Below are 20,059 nucleotides of genomic sequence, written 5' to 3'. Positions count from 1 at the left end.
ACAGTCTGCTTTCCTAATGATTTACAGCCTCGTAAGCCCTATGGAGTAGTTTTACTATGCCCTGTATGTTGTTGCTATTATTAAGTGCTGTCGAGTCAGTTCCAACTCATAGCGACCATGTATAAGATAGGATTGCTGTAAGTCAGACCCTACAGCAGTGGGTTTGGGTTTTGTTGTTTTGGTTGTTGGTTTTATTTCATGTGCTCCTTACAACAATGCTGTGATGTAGACAATGTATTACTGTCCTCATTTTGCTGCAGAGGGCTGTGAAATAAAGTGGACTAAGGTGGCTTGTCCACTTTGGAAAAATGACACTAGTAAGTTCATTTTATTTGTTAAATTGTCTGTATTGTAGCTTCACATACAAAACATTGATCACTGTACTCTTGTGACCAAAAAACCAAAGGAAATTCTGGGTATTTCCTAAGGAAAAAAACAAAAACACCCTTACCTGCAGATGATAAACCTGAGCTTTGAACTGGTTACTTAGTTCTTACCTCACTTCTTGTTCATAACTCTTCACATTTGGTGCATCAACCCTTTCTTCTCAACTATACTTCCCATCACCCTCTGCATTTGCTTGTTGCTGGTCACTTCAGTCAGTTAGCAGCCTGCTCTAGGCAGCCCAGTGGCTGTTCCCAGCACAGACTTGCAGAGCCCAAGGCCCTGCCAGGTTCCCGTTAGCTCTAGTAACTGTGATCAAGATTATCTTATGTAAGGTCTTTTTCGGATCTCACATTCTCTAAAGCCACTATTAAATGATGTTCTGTAATTATAACTTCTAACTTTTGTTACTGGAGAAACTCCAAAGTTTTTTAGTAATTATTAACCGGGTACCTGATTTGTGTCTAACGAGCCCTGGTAGCACAGAGGGTTAAGCTTTGGACTGCTAGCCACAGGCTAATCAGTTCAAACCCACCAGCCACTCTGAAGGAGAATGATAAAGCAACCTAGGAAACTCTACAGAGCAGTTCTACTGTGTACTTGATAGGGTCACTATGAATGAGAATCCACTTGATGGCATTAGGTTTGGGTTGATCTGTGTCTAGCAGGTCTCCTTCACTTGAGCGAGACTTGAATCATCTTCTGACGTCTCTTCAAGCCTTCCTGGTCGCCTCCTAGTTTATTTCATGCAGACATTGTACTTAGTAAATCCCATATGGCTTGTGGAGGATTTGAATAACCCACACTGATTTTTAAACGTAGCATTCTCATTGCAATCCTTTTTTTTTTAATTCTCTGTCCAAAGCCTGTTTTTTTGTCCCCGCCCCCCCAGTTTTATTAAGGTATAATTGAACCACAAGATTGGCAGTTCAAACTCATCAGCCACTCCTCTACACAAGATCACTATGAGTTGGAACTGACCTGAGAGCACTTAACAACAATATACAAACAATAAAATGCATCCTTTGTAAGTATACAGTTTTATGATTTTTTGACAAATATATATAGTCATGTAATCATCCCACTGTAATCAACATACAAAATATTTCCATCCACCTCAAAACCTCTTTCATGATGTTGCCACCTACCCCAACCCCTAGTTCCAAGCAGTCTCTGCTCTGCTTTCTGCCATTATAATCTTTCCATTCCAGAATCTCATATAAATGAAATGAGACAGTGGATTTTATATTTGACTTCTTAGACTTAGTACAATGTTTTCTAGATTCATCATGTTGTAAATAGTAATATTTCATTCCTTTTTATTGCTGAATAGTGTTCTGTGGTATACTATCTCTGTAGGCAGCATATAGTTGTGTTATATACTTTTATCTATGCTGCCAATTTCTGAGATGCGGGGCAAAGAGAGTGCAGATCAGGATTGAACCTGAGCCACATAGTGACTGAAATCTTGTGACTGAAATCCTGAGGATTGGTGAAGCCTGCTCGCCTTCTTGCTTGAGGAATTGTAAAGACATACAGGATGTGCCCACGGTGCGTAGCAGCCACATCCCAGGACGTACCGTGGGCACCCAGACCACCCATAAAAATTCTGTATTTTTACTTCCTTGTGAAATATTTTACAGGTCAGACTGGTTTACCTAGTGTGCTTGACACAACTTTAAAGGACTAACCTTCTACTGGGGCAGAGGAGCATATCTGCTCAGAACCAGAGTCCTGAAGAACCACACATGCTCAACATCCCAGGTTAATAACTTCTGTCTGCTCCTTGTTGTTATTGTTGTTAAGCGTCATTGAGTCAGTTCTGACTCAGAGTGACCCTATATACGGTTTCCAAGGTGTGACTGGTGAGCTTGAACCATCAACCTTGTGGTTCAAACTAATCTTGCAGTCCAGCACATTATGGTGGAATCCATTGTTAAGAAATGCTGTGCATTCACCAATTAGCATGGCCCCTCTTAAACAGGGCATTTCCCAGAAATTCCCACCTATCCCTATGAATAAACATAATGTCTTTTTGTTACCCAAAAAGTCTGTTTAGTGAGACCCAGATTAAATGTTGCCTTAAGCCTTTCCCATCTCCACCTGTGAGCCTCTTTCCTATAATAAACTTTTTCTGGCATGGAACCTCTACTTCACCTGACTATCCTTAATCAGTAGAAGGGAGGAGATACAGTTAGTACTCCCTAAAACATTTCTATCATACACCTGGAGTTTTTAGTCCATTATCACTTAACACAATTCTTGATGTGGTTGAGTTTGGGTCTATTATTTCATTCTTCTTTTCTATTCACCTCCTCAGGAAGTCCTGGTGGTGAAGTGGGTTGTGCATTGGACTGCTAACCTGAGAAGTCAGTAGTTCAAATACACCAGCAACTACATGAGAGAAAGATGAAGCTTTCTGCTCCGGTAAAGATTTATAGTCACAATGAGGCAGAACTGACTCATTGGCACACCAACACCACCATCATTACCATCACCATCTACCTCCTGTTTCCTGCTCTTCTGTTGCTCTTTGCCTATCTTTCTTTTTGTGTTTTTGGTTTTCTTGGGTTATAAGAATAATATTTTAATTGCATTTGAAATTTCCTACCAGCATTTTGTCATACGGTTTTGCATTATATTTTTAATGATTGCTTTGGAGATCACAATATACATCCTTAATGTTTTATAGCACAATGATAATTGTGTCATTATTGTACCATTTCACGTAATATATAAAAAATCTTGTAATCATATATCGCTATTGTTGTTAAGTAACTTCAAATTGGTTCCAACTCAGAGAGTTTCTGTAGGCTTGAGCCACCAACCTTGTAATTAGCAGTCCATCCTACACGGGACTCCTGTAATCATATAGTTCCATCTGTTTCCTAACCCCAGCCCTTTATACAATAGATATTATATATAGTGATATGGAGATCAGAAGAAACTGGAACAGCATCAATAAAGGCCTGATAGAAAAGTAAAATAAATACTTTAAAATCCACTTGTGAGAAATGTTGTACATACCAACAAATGCTCAAGAAATCCAATCTGTACTCATTTTAACAAGAGTTAGGTTTTCTTTATTTGATTTTGCAAAATCAGGCACCTAACACAGAAGACATGGCAGATGCGCCACATGGCCAGCCCGCAAACAGTTTTATTTCATGTCTTGGAAAAGCCCCTCCTCCAGTTCCCCTTTTACTGAGCATTATGGAGTTCACAATCTGCCCCAAACATTGTCTACTAGTCTTTACTGGGAGCATTCTCATTTAAAGTTAGTTTTACCCCTCCCTGTGAACTTCCCCTATTTCCTTAATGTGTGTATTATTTTAAAGTTCCTAGTCCTAGAACAGATTTCTTTTCTCCCTTCCCCCAATTCATCCTGCTTATATATCCCTGGGTGTGAATCAACAACCTATGTCTGGTCTAGCAATCTCATGTGTCCTTTATTCCTGAAGATGGACCATCTTGAGGATTTCTCACACTCCACACCATGTGATATTCTTTTGTTTTAACTAATTCTATTGTAATAAAGAAATTAAGAGAAAGAAAGTACAAAACACTCTTTTGAGTTTATCCAAATAGCTGGTCCCCTTCATTCTCCCTTAGGATCTGATTTTGTATCTGACATTATTGTCCTTCAGCAAGAAGTCCTTTCTTTAAGATTTTTTGTAATACATGTCTGCTTGCAACAAATTCTCTTATTTTTTTGTATCTGAAATTTCCTTATTTTGCCTTCAGTCTTGAGGGATATTTTCCCTGTGCTGTAGGATGTGCACTAGATATCAAGGTCAGTAGTTCAAATCCACCAGTTGCTCCTCAGGAGAAAGATGTACAGCCTTTGAAATACTATGCAGGATCACTATGAATCAAAATCTACTGAAGACAGTGAGGAGTAGAATTCTGGGTTTACGGAATTCTTTTTGTTTTGCTTTGCTTTCAGGCCTTTATTGATGCTGTTCCACTTTCTTCTGATCTCCATAATTTTCCATGAATATCAGTCTTGATATACTCTTAGCTACCTGATTTCCACCATAGAAACTAATCTTTGTTACTCTCCTTTTAAAAGTAACTCATTCAACCAACTTCCTTTTGTCAAAGAATTGGCTGAGATTGTGAGGTGACTTTTTAGTTCTGTTCCCTTTTCTGCCTATGTAGCTCTGGTAAAGAACGGATTATGTAGAAAGGAGAGGTGAGGAGGCAGAAAGCATCTATTTGAGCCAAATATCTTCAACTTGACCTTGAATTATAATCAATGTCCCCTCTAGGGGGGTAGGAAGAGTGTCTAGTTCCCAGCCTCAGGATAGGCTCTGTGTGTTCTCTAAATGCCACTTTTGGAACTGACATGAGAGAGAAGTATTTGCTTTGATGGCAGGCTTTTATTCCCAGGTGTATGGGAAATCTGGTGTTGTGCATGTTGAACCTGGGGCTGGAAATAAGCCTTTAATTATGTAAAGAGTAAAACTTTAAGTGGCCAAGCCCTTTTTCCAGAAAATTTCTCTGGGACCAAATAAAAAGGTAAAGAGGTAGCAAAGCCACAGATCTAACTGGTATATGTAAACAAGAGGGCATTAATTTCTGCCAAAAAAAAAGCAAAGCAAATAGAAATGATGGATACAAATCAAGCTACAGTTTTGTTCTTTTTAACTAGTTTTTCCCCATTCCTTGGAAAATACACACACAAGATTTAGGGTTCAATTAATTTTGTCTTTGGTCTTCTCTAGTAGGCTTTTGAGAACAAGCAAAAGATGCTACAGGCTATTAAGTGCCTCACGAGGCATATTACAAAGTTTCTCTAGGTACAGTGCAGCCTGGAAAGTCTTATGGTATGGTACAAATTCTATACTTTGGAACCACGTGGACATAAGTTCAAATCCTAGCTATGCCACGTAGTAGATGTGTAACTTGATCATGTTCCCTAAATGCTCTTACACTAATCTGTCTATTTATCATATTATAGTGGCTTGCCTGCCACGTCAAAGCTGAAAGCTAAGCCACCAGTATTTTATATACCCGCAGGGTCACCCATGGTGGAGAGGTTCCAGTTGAGCTTCCAGACAAAGACAATGAAGAAGGAAAGGCAGACTACTTTAGCCACTGAAAGCCTCATGAGTAGCAGTAGAATATTGTCAGCGATAGTGCGAAAAGATGGGCCCTTCTAAAAGCAACTGGGGAAGAGCTGCCTCCTCAAAGGAGAGTTGACCGTGATGACACTAGTAGAGTAAAGCTTTCGGGACTTTCATTGGCTGATGGGGCTCAGCTCAAAATGATGAAACACATCTGTAAACATTCACTGATAATCAGAACATGGAATATACAAAGTATGACTCTTGGAAAACTGGAAATTGTCAGAAATGAAATGAAACTCATAAAGATTGATATCCTAGACACTAGTGAACTGAAATGAACTGGTATTGGCCATTTTGGATCTGACAATCATATGGTTCACTATGTTGGGAATGACAAATTGAAGAGGAATGGTATCACATTCATCATTAAAAGATTAGTTCAAGACCTATATTGAGTACAATGTTGTCTGAAATAGGATAATATCCATTTGCCTACAAGGAAGACCTATGGATGCAAGGAAAACCTATGGATGACTATCCACATGGACCTCACCAGATGGAATACACAGAAATAAAATTGACTACATCTGTGAGAGGTGGTGTTGGTGGTTTTGTGCTGTGGAGTCGGTTCCAACTCATAGCGACCCTGTACAGGGTTTCTGAGGCTGTAAATCTCTACAGGGGCAGAAAGCCTCATCTTTTTCCTGAGGAACAGTTTGTAGTTTCGAACTACTGACCTTGGGGTTCACAGCCCAATTCGTAACCACTACACTACCAGAGTTCCGGGCCATGTAAAGTCTCCACACTATCAGCCAAAATAAGACCAGAAGCAAACTGTGAAACAGACCACCAATTGCTCATATGCAAGTTCAACCTGATGTTGAAGAAAATTCAAACAAGTCCACAAGAGCCAAAATATACCCTTGAGTATATTCCACTTGAATTTACAGATTTCATGCATTAGATACAAATGACTGAAAACCAGAAGAGTTGTGGGATGACATCAATAACATTACACAGGAAGAAAGCGAAGAGTCATCAAAAAAAAAAAACAAAAAACAAGGAAACAACCAAAATGAGTATCAGAAGAAACTCTAAAAGTGGCTCTCCAGCATAGAGATTCTAAAGCATAAAGAAATGAGGAGGTAAAAAAGCTGAACAGAACATTTCAAAGGGCAGCTTGAAAAGAGTAAGTCAAGTATTATTATGAAATGTGCAAGACCAGAAGTTACACAACCAAAAGTGAAGAACATACTCAGCATTTCTCAAGCTGAAAGAACTGAAGAAAATATTTAAGCCTTGACTTGCAATATTGATGGATTCTATGGGCAAAGTATCGATTGATGTAGAAAGCAACAAAAGAAGATGGAAGGAATACAGAGTCAATGTACCAAAAATAAATGGCCAATGTTCAACCATTTCAAGAGGTAACATATGATCGAGAGGCAATGGTACGGAAGGAAGAAGTCCAAGGTAGGCTGAAGACATTGGCAAAGAATAAAGCTCCAGGAACTGATGGAATACAAACTGAAATCTTTCAGTAAAGTGATGTAACACTAGAGGCACTCACTCATCTACACCAAGCAATTTGGAAGACAGAAACCTAGCCAACTCATTGAAAGAGATCTATATCTGTGCCCAATACAAAGAGAGGAGACCCAACAGAATGCAGAAATAATCGGATAATATCATTGGTATCACATGCAAGTAAAATTTTGCTAAAGATAATTCAAAAATGGCTCCAACAGTACATTGACAGGGAAGAGGTTCAAGCCAGAGTCAGACAAGGACATGGAATGAGGGATATCATTGCTAATGTCAGAAGGATCTTGGTTGAAAGCAAAGTATATGCAAAAGATGTTTACCTGTGCTTTATTGGCTCCACAAAGACCTTTGACTGTGTGAATCATGACAACCTATGGACAACATTGCTATGAATGGATATTCCAGAACACTTAACTGTGTTCATGAGGAACCTGTACATAGGCCCATAGGCAGTTGTTCAAACAGAAAGAGGGAACACTGAATTGTTTAAAATCAAGAAAGATGAGTGCCAGGGTTGTATTCTTTCCCCAAATTTATTCAAATATCTGCTGAGCAAATAATCTGAGAAACTGGATTATATGAAGAAGAAGCTGGCATTAGGATTGGAGGAAGACTCATTGACAGCGTGTGACATGCAGAGATGATACAGTCTTGCTTGCTGAAAGTGAAGAAGATTTAAAATACTTACTGATGAAGATGTTTTTCACAGCCATAAGTATGGGTTGCACCTTATTGTAAAGAAAACAAAAATCCATACAATTTGACAAATAAACAAAATAATGATAAATGGAGAAAAGATTGAAGTTATTAAAGACTTCATTTTGCTTGGATTGACCATAAACACTTATAGAAGCAGCAGTCAAGAAATCAAACAGCATATTGTATTATGCAAATCTGCTGCACAAGACCTCTTTAAAGTATTCAAGAGTAAAGATGTCAGTTTGAGGACTAAGTTGTGCCAGACCCAAGTCATTTTCAGTGGCTTCATATGCTATGTGGAAGTTGTGCAATGAATAAGGAAAACCATAGAAGAATTGATGCAGTTGAGCTATGGTGTTGGAAAAGAATATTAAAAGTACTGTGGAGTCCCAGAACAAGCAAAACTGTTGAAAGAAGTACAGCCAGAGTACTCCTTAAAAGCCAAGGTAGAGACTTCTTCTCTTATACTTCAGACATATCATCAGGAAGGACCAGTCCCTGGAGAAGGATATAATGCTTGGTAATGTGAAGGGTCGGCGAAAAGGAAGAAGACCCCCAACAAGATGGATTTGCACTATTGCAGCAGCAAAGGGCTCAAGCATAAAAACAATTGTGAGGACGGTGCAGGACTGGACAGTATTTCATTCTGTTGTGCATAGGGTTGCTACAAGTCGGAACAGATTTGATGGGACCTAACAACAACAACGTCTTTTAGAAAGAAGGCAGATAATAAGTTATAAATATTTAGTCTCTTTTATCAGTTTGTGTGACAGGAACTCTTAATCTTCATGAACATCCTGTTTTCTTCCCCCTCTGAGCATATAGCTAATACGCATCTCTAACCACCATTGAATCTGAATGAATCCATAAAACAATTATTACAGAGGTTAATCATTCTGATTAACACACTGATTAATCCTAACTACATATTGGGCTGCTAACACAAGTTCAGCAGTTCAAATCCACCAGTGGCTCCAACATAGAAAGATGAGACTTTGTGCTCCCCTAAATCTTTACAGCCTTGGAAATCCTATACAAGGTCTCTGTGAGTCCGAACCAGCACCACCACCATTAATCTGAGGTGGTGCTACAGGATAAGCACTGGACTGCTAACCACAAATGTGGTCATTCAAATACACACTAGTTTCTGCAGGCTTAACATCTATTTCCCATCCTTTGGGGTCATGATAATACAGCACTGAGCTGTATTAATTTTGCATTTTTCAAACATACACTAGGATCACCACTGGGTCTGTAGTAATAGAAGGTTCCAGAAAGCTGTATGTAGAACATCCAGTTCAGAGCTTCCTTCCTGTTAAGGAAATGGTTCTTTTCCTGAACATACTCCTCTCAAAACAATAAAAGGTAGGCTTTCACCATTTCTCCAATTCCAGTCTCTTCCTGGATATAACCACTGTTATCCTTCCAAATGTTCCTCGGCACTTCTAAGAAAAAACATCTAGCAGTGCTGTACAGGTTTTTGTTTTGTTTCCTTTTAACTAAATGATCTGCTGTAAGAATCCTTCTGTAGCTTGTGTTGGGTCAAATCTTAAAACATCCCCTGACTTTGCTGATAGAGCCCATTACTCTAATGCACCTTGTTCTTCTAAAAGCTTCAAGATGACTTTCTTTACTCCTGGCTGCAGGTTCAGGCCTCCTGTTGGTGCACCCAAAAAGTTCCGGTTTCTTCTCTGAGATGACAAAGAACGTGTGTGAACGCAATGAAGGCTCCGTTCAGAGTGGCAACCCACATCTCCATGATCTCTGGTGTGGCTCATCCTGTTGTTTGTCCCTGGGCAGCCGTGACCTTACAGAGTCCTTCCACTTTTGTCACAGAATAAAACTTGACACAAAGACACTAGCAAGATGTTTGTCCCCCTGCCTGGTCATTAACTGGAGAGTTCAAAATCAGGGAAAGGTGTCATACAGGGATGCTTTTTTTTTTAACCAAACAGGTCAAAGGTCACAGTTCCATACAATAATGGAAACCTCTGACACATTATTTAAAGAGAAAAGGCAAATCTAACATGTTTAAATCCCATCGGACCCTGTGAGATCTATCCCACTCTAATGATCACAGTCTTCAGGAAGGAAAATGCTACTTCTGAGAAATCTTCAAAGCTTTGCCAGAGACTTGTATCACCAAAAGATAACTTACACATTTTATACAAAGAATACCTGAATAGTACAAGGCCAAAATGCTCACTAAATTAAACGGCCACCCACGGCATTATGGGGCAGTTTAATTCGTTCTGTTCTTTTGCTGTGGGAACTTTGGATCCTGTTCTGACCTCTGGGGCAACATTGAACATAATATTTAATCCCCTTTAAATGTGATGGAGCCAACATTTTCACAAGAAAAATAATTTAATCTGAATAAGCCTATAGAAATCTAGATAGCCAAACTTAGTCTCTCATATTTCGGACATGTTGTCAGGAGGGACCAATCACTGGAGAAGGGTATCATGTTTGGTAAGGTGGAGTGTCAGAGAAAAAGAGGAAGACCCCCAACGAAATGGATTGGCAAAGTGGCAGCATCGATGGACTCAAGCGTGGCAACAATAGTGAGGTTGGCCCAGGATCAGGCAGTGTTTTGTTCTGCTGTGCATATGGTCGCTATGAGTTGGTACTGACTTGATGGCACCTAACAACCAAATCTAGAATGCGATCAGGACTCTAAGGCAGCTAAGCATAGGGTCAATGTCTACATTGTTTAGAGTTTATTTCACGTAGAACTGTTTATATTAATTATACCAAAGCTCCTTATGGAGGAGCATGGAGCACCAGTGTCCTTTCCTTTCATCGTTAGAAAACTTAGCAATGCTGTTGTTACTGCTTAAGACAAAATTTTCTATTTGAAAAGAGATTGTTAAAAGAAATCTTTTTTTCTGCTTTATTTTATCTAGAAATAAGGAGCAAGTTACTCCTGAGTTTTATGATATGTTTGCCAAAACAGGAATCCAGCAACTGTCCAGTCATGGGCTAGCCCTTCCTTTCCCACAACATCTAATCTTATCAACTGCTTACTTTCACTTCACTTGGTTTTAATCCCATCTGATCTGTAGCTGACAAAAGGGAGTTTTGAAATGTTAGCTCATATTCTTTTCAAAACATAGCCATCAGTACAGTCAAAAGGGTTGCATTTCTCCTGCTTTTGTTAGATATATGTATGGAACACTTATATTTACCCTGCCTAAAATAAACTTGCCACAATCTGTACTTACCATATAAAATGAAAAGCATGTTCTTTCTAAGCAAGCCAAAATATTGGGATCCGTGTTTGTGGTGAAATGCACATTCCCCTTTAAGAAGCAAAATCTTAAAACAAGACTTTAAATCAAAATGGTGCTTTCTAAAAGAATGTCATTTGGTTAACTTTTGGGTGTTAAATAATCATCTAAGATTACTCTTTGGCTCTTTTCCCATGCCATTTTTGCTTGATTGTGAATTGGATGAGTCTTCACTCATTTTGAGCTGCTTTTGCCAGTGTTTTATTTCTCTGACTTATACAAACAGTTCTGATAGCCTACTTGGCTCAGCTAGGGTGACTTGCATTCTTGCCAGCTTTAGTGTGGCTTCAGGCTTGTCAACCAGCTTCTAGTGAAGGATTGGGCAAGGAATGCTAGATCCTTCATTCTTTTGTGTTGTAGAGGTACTTTTGTATGTTTCTCGCTCCTTCTCAGCCCATCTTAAAGTCCCCTAAAGACCCAGGGAACCTTAGTGTATGGAGGACCAGGCTGGTGGTGGTATATATGCCATGGACAACTCATAGTGACCCTGTATAGGGTTTGTGAGGCTGTGAGTCTTTACAGGAGCAGAAAGCCTTATCTTTCTCCTGCGGAACAACTATTAGTTTCGAACTGCTGACCTTGAGGTTAACAGCCCAACTCGTAACCACTATGCTACCAGAGCTCCTTATGGAGGAGCATGGAGCACCCCTAAAGCTGATTTAGTTGGGATCTTTCTTCTTCTTCTTCAAAGTCAACAAAACGTAGGTCTTGAGTTTATAGTTTGTCTCTTCTCTACTCCTGACACTCACTTGAGATTTATAAGAAGTATTCATGATGGAAAATTGAATATTTGCCTAGCACATGGCAAGAGGTAAAGAGAGGGCAGAGAAAGTTGAGGCAATATGGGGAAGATTGAGGTAGGACCCATTTAGTAGAAGTATCTTCTTTCCCCATCCCCTTCCTCTTGCAAAAGATTATCATGAGTTGTTGTTGTTAAGTGCCGTCGAGTCAGTTCCGACCCATAGTGATCCTGTATAGGGTTTCCAAGGAGCAGCTGGTAAGCTTGAACCGCTGACCTTGTAGTCGGGTGCATTAACCCACAGCGCCACACCAGGACTCCCATCACTTTTGCAAGCAGAAGGGGATGGGGAAAGAAGATACTTCTACTTAAATGGGTCCTACCTCAATCTTCCCCATATTGCCTCAACTTTCTCTGCCCTCTCTTACCACTGTGCCATGTACTGGACAAATATTCAATAAATAGATAAAAGTATACTTGCTTGCTTGATTCCACCAACCCTGCTTCCAGGCTAGTCTCTTCTTCAAGAATGGGAAGTAACCATGGATTGACTACTAAATGTGGTGGTGGTGGTGGGGTGGGGGGAGTTGCTATCAAATGGTTTCTAACTTATGTCTGTTCTATGTATGTCAGTAAAACTGTGCTCCATAGAATTCTCAATAACTGGTTTTTTCAAGCTGGCCTTTCTTCCAAAGTATTTTGGGTTACACTTGAACCTCCAACCTTTGGGTTGGCAGGCAAGCATGTTAATTGTATGCACCAGTCAGGAATTCCTGTACTAAATGTTGTTGTTGTTAGCTGTTGTTCAGTCTGCCCCCAACTAGCGGCAACCCCATGCACAATAGGAAAGACCTGTTGTAATCCATAAGATTTTCATTGGCTGATTTTCAGAAGTAGATTACCAGGCCATTCTTCCTAGTATAGCTTAATGTGGAAAGTCAGCTGAAGCCTGTTCAGGATCTCAGCAACACATTGAAAGATGAGAGGTGGCTCTGCTTGAGACACAAAAATTGAACCTGGGTCTCCCACATTGTTGATGTTAAGTGTCATCTAGTTGGTTCCCACTCAGAGCGACCCTGTATAGGATTTCCTTGGAGCAGCTGGTGAGTTTGAACTGCTGACCTTGCGGTTCAAACTGACCTGAGGTCTGGTGCATTACCCCACTGCGCCACACCAGGACTCCCTCCATCATAGAAGGTGAGAATTCGGCCACTGAACCACATTGCCTCTGTCTTCCTACTAAATGGGACAGCGCAACTCAAATGTGAAAACTTAGCAACCTTGATTTTCTCTAACTAGTCTCCATATCTAAAATACTGCAGTCTCCTAGTAGCCAGTCATACATATTTGTTAATAAAATGAATTTGTCATTTTGCTCTGGAGTTCATCCCAGTGCTGGCAGGGACTGATAGTAAGATGATTCAAACTTGTCCTTTTAATGTAACTCAGTCTTCTCTAGTTTAGAGTCTATTTCAGGTAAATTAATTGCTTGTGCATAATTTTTCAGTCCTCCAGGGTTTCTGTCTTTTCCTGTCCCCTTTCTCTCCAGGCATGTGGGCACAAAAGCAGCTTATGTATGTTCAATGTAATAAGGATGGGGCTTTCTGGTCCTCTTGTGGTCCTTTTCCTGCCGATCTCATTGAGACATAGCTTATCTCTCCTTCTACCTGGGGATCAATATCTGATCTCCTGCATCCTCTCCTGAAATGTCAGCAACTGGTCCAACTTTTAGTCTACTCTTTCAGCATGGACAACAAATAGTGATGGTTCTTGGAGAGTACTACTTTATCTCCTGCTAGCTGTGAACTGCGTATCAGTTCTTATTGTCCCTGAGGCTTTTCGCCTTTCACTATGGGGTCCCAATCACTCTGTGTATCCTTCACAGGGTGACACGAGCACCTTCATGTCCTGGAGACTTTTCCATCCTGCACACCATCATTGATCTAGTGTACACATTTCTTTCTACCAATGGTATTCTACCACATCCACCCCCATGTTGGATGTAACAGGAGACAGGAACTAAAGCAGTGGCTCAAATGTTCTTATATCTTTCCCAGTCCACCTGGAGTTTATATTGGAATTTTGATCAACTAGTTCCACTCATTTTCAGAGACCAACTAGTTTTGATCAACTAGTTCCACTCATTTTCAGAGACCACTCATTTTCAGATGCCTTCCAGCTTAGTCTCATTTCCCCAGAGGATCTCTCTTTCATTCTTTGGATCCTTTTCCCCATGGTAGAAGAATTCCAACCTCCTTCATGTCTGATAGAATCTCCTTCTCCTTCTACCATCTTCTCTTTATCCAAACACTCACAGTAAAACACATGCTCAAAACTCTTAGTTTTGCTCTTGATATGTCATCACTGAAGGCTAGTGAGGTAAATTTCCCAGTGGTCTTTTCTGGGGTGCAGACACGGCCTCTCACCCATGGGTGCCCCATCTGATACACAACATCCTGTGAATTCTCACAGGTTCCGAAGGGCTTACCTGCCCCTACCAGTTGCTGTCAAGTCAATTCCAACTTAAGGTAACCCATGTGTGTCCTAGTATAACTGTGATCCACAGAGTTGTCAACAGTGGACTTTTCAGAAGTAAATTGTCAAGCCTTTCTTCCAAGACACTTCTAGATGGATTCAAACTCCAACCCTTCTGTTAGCATGTAAGCCACCCACACTTACTTATTCCTAAATATTCTTTTCTATCTTTAAAGATTTAGACACCTGGGTTTTTTCAGTGTAAGTGATCTTATAAGACCTTTGAATGAAAGATTTAAGGGGTAAAGAAGTTATGAACTGGTATATCCCAAAACCCAAACTTTATGGAACAGAGGGTGGGCTCAACACACATTTCTCGCTCCAGAAGAAGTTTAGGAATGACATCCAAGTGCCATGCAACCAACTGTCAGTGTATGTCGTATTCTTCAAGATGTAAAGCCATCTGTCCTGTTCCCTCTGCACCATCACCCCAATCCTACTGGACTTGCTGGCCAGTTCAGAGTGGGTCAGAGTTGCCTGGTATGAGGTCATGAGTACATTATCTATGATCAAAGTGCCTTCAGTTTCCTCGCCCATAAAATGGGGTAAGAGTATCTTTCTTACAAGGTTGTTGCCATTATTAGACAAAATATGAGAGTGGGTCAAAAATTATCCACACTCTGGCTGTAGACTTTATTTTAATCAACTTTTAGAAAAGACAAATACATCACTTTTCTACATAATCTCCTTGCTTTTCAATACACTTTGTCTGTCAACAAGCTTTCATATTCCCTTATTTAAGAATGTTTTCTCTCCCACCAGGAACTGGTGGTGGTGGTGGCAGTGGGAAAAGGGAGCTGTGCTCCGGGTGGGGGTGGGTGGGTGGGGAGCGGGAATCAACAGGGAAGGGGATTGTACCACCATGGAGCACAAGGTGTTCACCAAGGAGCTGAACGAGTGTAAATAACTGAATGAGAGCCAAGTGCGGACACTGTGCAAAAAGGCTAAAAATTTTAACAAAAAGAATCAAATGTGCAAGAGGTTCGTTGTCCTGTTACAGTTTCTGGAGATGTTCATGGTCAATTCCATGATCTTATGGAACTCTTTAGAATTGGTGGAAAATCACCAGATACAAACTATCTATTCATGGGTGACTATGTAGACAGAGGTTACTATTCGGTGGAGACTGTGACTCTTCTTGTGGCATTAAAGGTGTGTTATTCAGAATGCATTACAATATTGAGAGGAAACCATGAAAGCCGACAAATTACCCAAGTATATGGCTTATATGATGAATGTCTGTAAAAATATGGAAATGCCAATGTTTGGAAATATTTTACAGATCTATTTGAGTATCTTCCACTTACGGCTTTAGTAGCTGGACAGCTATTCTGCCTCCATGGTGGCCTCTCTCCATCCATAGATACACTGATCATGTAAGAGCCTTGGATCGTTTACAGGAAGTTCCACATGAGGGTCCAATGTGTGATCTGCTGTGGTCAGATCCAGATGATCGTGGTGGGTGGGGTATTTCTCCACATGGTGTGGGCTATACTTTTGGAGAAGACATTTCTGAGACAATTCACCATGCCAATGGGCTCACACTGGTTTCTTGTGCTCACCAACTTGTAATGGTGGGATATAATTGGTGTCACGATCGGAATGTGGTTACCATTTTCAGTGCACCCAATTACTGTTACTGCTGTGGGAACCAGGCTGCTATCATGAAACTAGATGACACTTTAAAATACTCCTTCCTTCAGTTTAACCCAGCACTTCATCGTGGAGAGCCTCATGTAACCAGGCACACCCCGACTACTTCCTGTAAATTACTCCAGGGAAAACCTGCCTTTGTATGTGGAAGTATACTTGGCTTTTAAACACACACACACACACACACACATATATATATGTGTGTGTGTGTGTCTTTTTTAAAACAGAAAAAGCAACCATAATTTATGTGTTTCTGTAACAAATTAGGATCTGTCTTGGCTTGAAGCCACATCATGGACCAAAATGTGCCACACTAATAATGACCATTTAGCATAGTTTAGACTGAACTTCAGTACAGCACTGTGTTCTAGATCAGTTTGCCTGCTCTATTTGTAATAACCACTTTCTTCTGAACTGTTCAAGCAAAAAAAGTAACTAAGTCCGTCATCTCCTTTGCACTTAAATTGAGATTTTAGTTATAGTGCTTAAATGGCATGGATTAATAAAGGTGGAGTTTTATTTTAAAGAAAATTCACAAGCTAACTTCCAATTAATCTATTATCTTTTATTTTATCGAAATGTATAATTGAAAAGATTCTTCTTGGGAGTATGTTGTCAGAACATTTAAAGAAATTTCCCTTCATTTTATCTAAAGTGCTGTTTTATGTTGATCTGAATATTTCTATATAATTGTCATGATGGTGCCTGCATCCTATTCAGTATAATGAGCAAATAAACTCCATTTTAAACAACAAACAAAAAGTGTTTTGTGGTGAGCTGTGAGCCACCAATGCGCCGCTGTCTTTACTTCTTCATCAGAGGTGGATCTACGTCCTTGGAGGGCTGCTTTCAGGGGACCAAACAGGAGCAAATCCAATAGAAGGTCAGGACTACAGGAAGAATGCTTTAATACCTCAAAACAACGTTTTTGCAGAGTGTCAATAATGTGGGCAGAGATATGTGGATGTGTATTATCATGCAATATCATATCATAATGCCCTTGGGTAGCAGTCCTTTTAATTTAATCCAAAGTTTAGGCTTCAGCTTCTCAATGAACCTCTCACTGTAGCAAGCTCTGTTGACTGTTAAACCTTTTTCCTGATAGTGTTCCAATATTGGCCCTAGAAAATCCCAGAAAATGATAAGCATCAATTTTCCAGCTGATGGTTTGCTTTTGAACTTTTTCTTGGTTGGCTACCAAGGATGCTTCCATTTTATACTCTGCCATTTACTCTCAGGTTCGTGTGATGAATCCATGTCTCATCACCATTTGTTTGTAGATGTCCAAATGCTTCTGTTTATGCTTATCTATGAGTTGTTTAAGGAGCTCTGGTAGCGTAGTGGTTACGAATCAGGCTGCAAACCTTAAGGTCAGCAGTTTGAAACTGCCAGCTGTTCCATGGGAGAAAGATGAGGCTTTCTGCTCCCGTAAAGATTTACAGCCTTGGAAACCCTGTACAGGGTCGCCGTGAGTTGGAACCGACTCCACGGAGTTTACTCTTACTATGGCGACCCCATATGTACAGAATACAACTGCTATGCAGGGTTTTCAAAACTATGACTTTTCAGAAGCCACCACCACCACCACCACGATGAGTTGTTTTGGTACTCATCTCACACAAACTTTTCGAAACCCAAGTCTGTTGGGTTATTTTACATGTAGAGCCATGGGTGATTTGCAAATGATTTTCCACATGATCCACAGTCATTTATCTATTCAACAGAATCATTTCATGTGCATGCTCAATGTTGTCATCAGCTGTAAACATGGACGGGAGTTTTAATATAACCAGAGTGCAGATAATTTTTTACTCACCTTTGTTTATATACAAAGTATCTAGTGTCTAGCACTTGTTATTGTTGTTAAGTGCTGTCGAGTCATTTATGACTCATGGTGACCCTGTATTAGGTTTCTGAGGAGCAGCTGGGGGGTGTGAACAGCCAACCTTTAGGTTCTTAGTCCAGTGCTGATCCTACAGCACCAAACTTAGTGGCACTTTGTTGTTGTTGTTAAGCGCCATCAAGTCAGTTCCAACTCATAATGACCCTGTATAGGGTTTCCAAGGATTGGTTGGTGAGTTTGAACCATCGACCTTGTGGTTCAAACCAATCTTGCTGTCCAGTGCTTTATCCCATAGTGCCACACCTGGACTTCTAGTGGCACTTGTTGTTGTTGTTAAGTGCCGCCGAGTCGATTCCAACCCATAGTGACCCTGAACAGTGTTTCCGAGGCTGCAAATCTTTACGGGGAGCAGAAAGCCTCATCTTTCTCCCACGGAGCAGCTGGTAGTTTTGAACTGCTGACCTTGCGGTTCGCAGCCCGATTCGTAACCACTACGCTACCAGAGCTCTTTCCTAGTGGCACTTAGTGGTTGCTTAATAAGCAATCATGCTTTATTAAGGAATTATTTTATTCTGTTTCTTATTTCCCTCTAAATTACAGTGCTTCTTTAAAATTGCTGTTATATGTTATGGTGTTTACTCTCACTATGGTGACCCCATATATACAGAATACAACTGCTATGCAGGGTTTTCAAAACTGACTTTTCATAAACAGAGGTCCAGATCTGTTTTCTCAAGTGCCTGTGGGTGGGTTCAAACCACCAACCTTTTGGCTAGTAGTTGGGTTCTTGACCATCTTACACTGCCCCCTAGAGTTTAGAGGTAAATGCTGTTGTATGCTTAGCCCTACAACAACTACGTTCTATGGGTAGATACATGGGCAGATATACAGGATGAAAAGGTAATGGGAGGGAAAGTGGGAATAGATCTACAAATATATAAGGATTTGACAGGATATTCATACATGGGTATTTACATTTGCTGCAAAACACACCTCTGAATGTGGTAGAATATAAGTAGGCAAAATGATTACAACGTTTTAGATATTACCAATCATCTTAAGGCTATGAGTTGCTGGGCCTGGGGGTGCTCAGGAACATAGTCTCAGTGGACACCATGGTCAACTGGCATAACATAGTCCACAAAGACAATATGCGACATCCTACTTTGGTGACTAGTAACTGGGATCTTAAAAGCTCATGAATGGCCATCTAAAGTGCAACTTTGGGTCTTTCAATGTGTGGAAGAAAGAAGACTTGATAAAAATTGAAGATGGTTGGAATCAACTAGTCCAATGGATTAGTGGCACATGTGAACATCAGTTACCACGACTCTGAAACTAGAAGAACTAGATGCTACTTGGCTCCCACTACTAACTGCTCTGAAAGGGATCCCAGATAGAGTGGGAGAAAAGGTGGAACAAAATTAAAACAAGCTCACTGGTGAGAAAAAGACTGAAGGAATATAGGGGGGACAACAACACTAGTAAGGTATGCTCATCATGGAGATCAAAAGGACAACATTTACCTAAGGACAAAATTGAGAAGGGATGTGCAAAATATGAAGCATCACCCATTCTTCCCACAGCCCTCTGTGCTCATGCTGGCTTCAATAATTCGTTTCAATGACCACATAGATCATAGACATCATACTTAGAGCTATGGGATTTATTAAGGTGGTTAACAGGTTACAATTTGGGATCAGAAATGCTCAGAGCACAGTTGTTCCAGTCAGCTTCTGATAAATGTCCATAACACATACCACTCTACCAAAAGCCTCAGCCTGAAGGCACTCAGATTCAGCACAGTCAGCAAACATAGCTCTCCCATTTAAGTTCCTGAAAGCACCCCACTCGACAAGCAAGCTTCCTGCCAAAAGTCACTCAGCTTTACTTGTTCCATGGGCTGGGACGTCCACTGCTCTGTCTTGTGCTCTGGTTCTTGGTTCCGCTACTGCTGCTCCTCAGTAACTCTTCCAGTATCCCAGCTTTCTGTGCCTGGCCAAGGAGGTTCAATGCACAGGATCTTGGAGTCCAACGGGCATGCTTCCCTCCTGGCTCTTCTTTAATGGTAGTGAGATTTCTCCTCCTGCTTCTGAGATGGCTCATTTTAAACACATGTTAGAATTCCAAGTTTACACAATTAAAATTAACTGTACTAACATCCACAGCTATATCATGTCATCCTATTAGTATCTTCTCCTACCTTCTCTGACCCAGACCCAACAGGACAGAAGTGTCGTTAGGTAAGAATTACAGGCTATGGCTAGATGAAACATCAGATAATTCACTACACCACAGA

At 40.4% G+C, this 20,059-nt stretch overlaps 1 pseudogene; it reads left to right on the top strand.

The window, feature by feature from the left end:
- The first annotated feature begins 15,126 nt into the window (after positions 1–15,126).
- On the top strand, positions 15,127–16,084 carry LOC102829893 (annotated as a pseudogene).
- Positions 16,085–20,059: the final 3,975 nt, after the last annotated feature.

The sequence above is a fragment of the Chrysochloris asiatica genome, unplaced genomic scaffold, assembly GCF_000296735.1.
Source record: "Chrysochloris asiatica unplaced genomic scaffold, ChrAsi1.0 scaffold00010, whole genome shotgun sequence".
Taxonomy (NCBI): Eukaryota; Metazoa; Chordata; class Mammalia; order Afrosoricida; family Chrysochloridae; genus Chrysochloris; species Chrysochloris asiatica.
The sequence above is the reverse complement of the archived record's forward strand: the minus strand, read 5'-3'. Positions and strand labels throughout refer to the sequence as shown.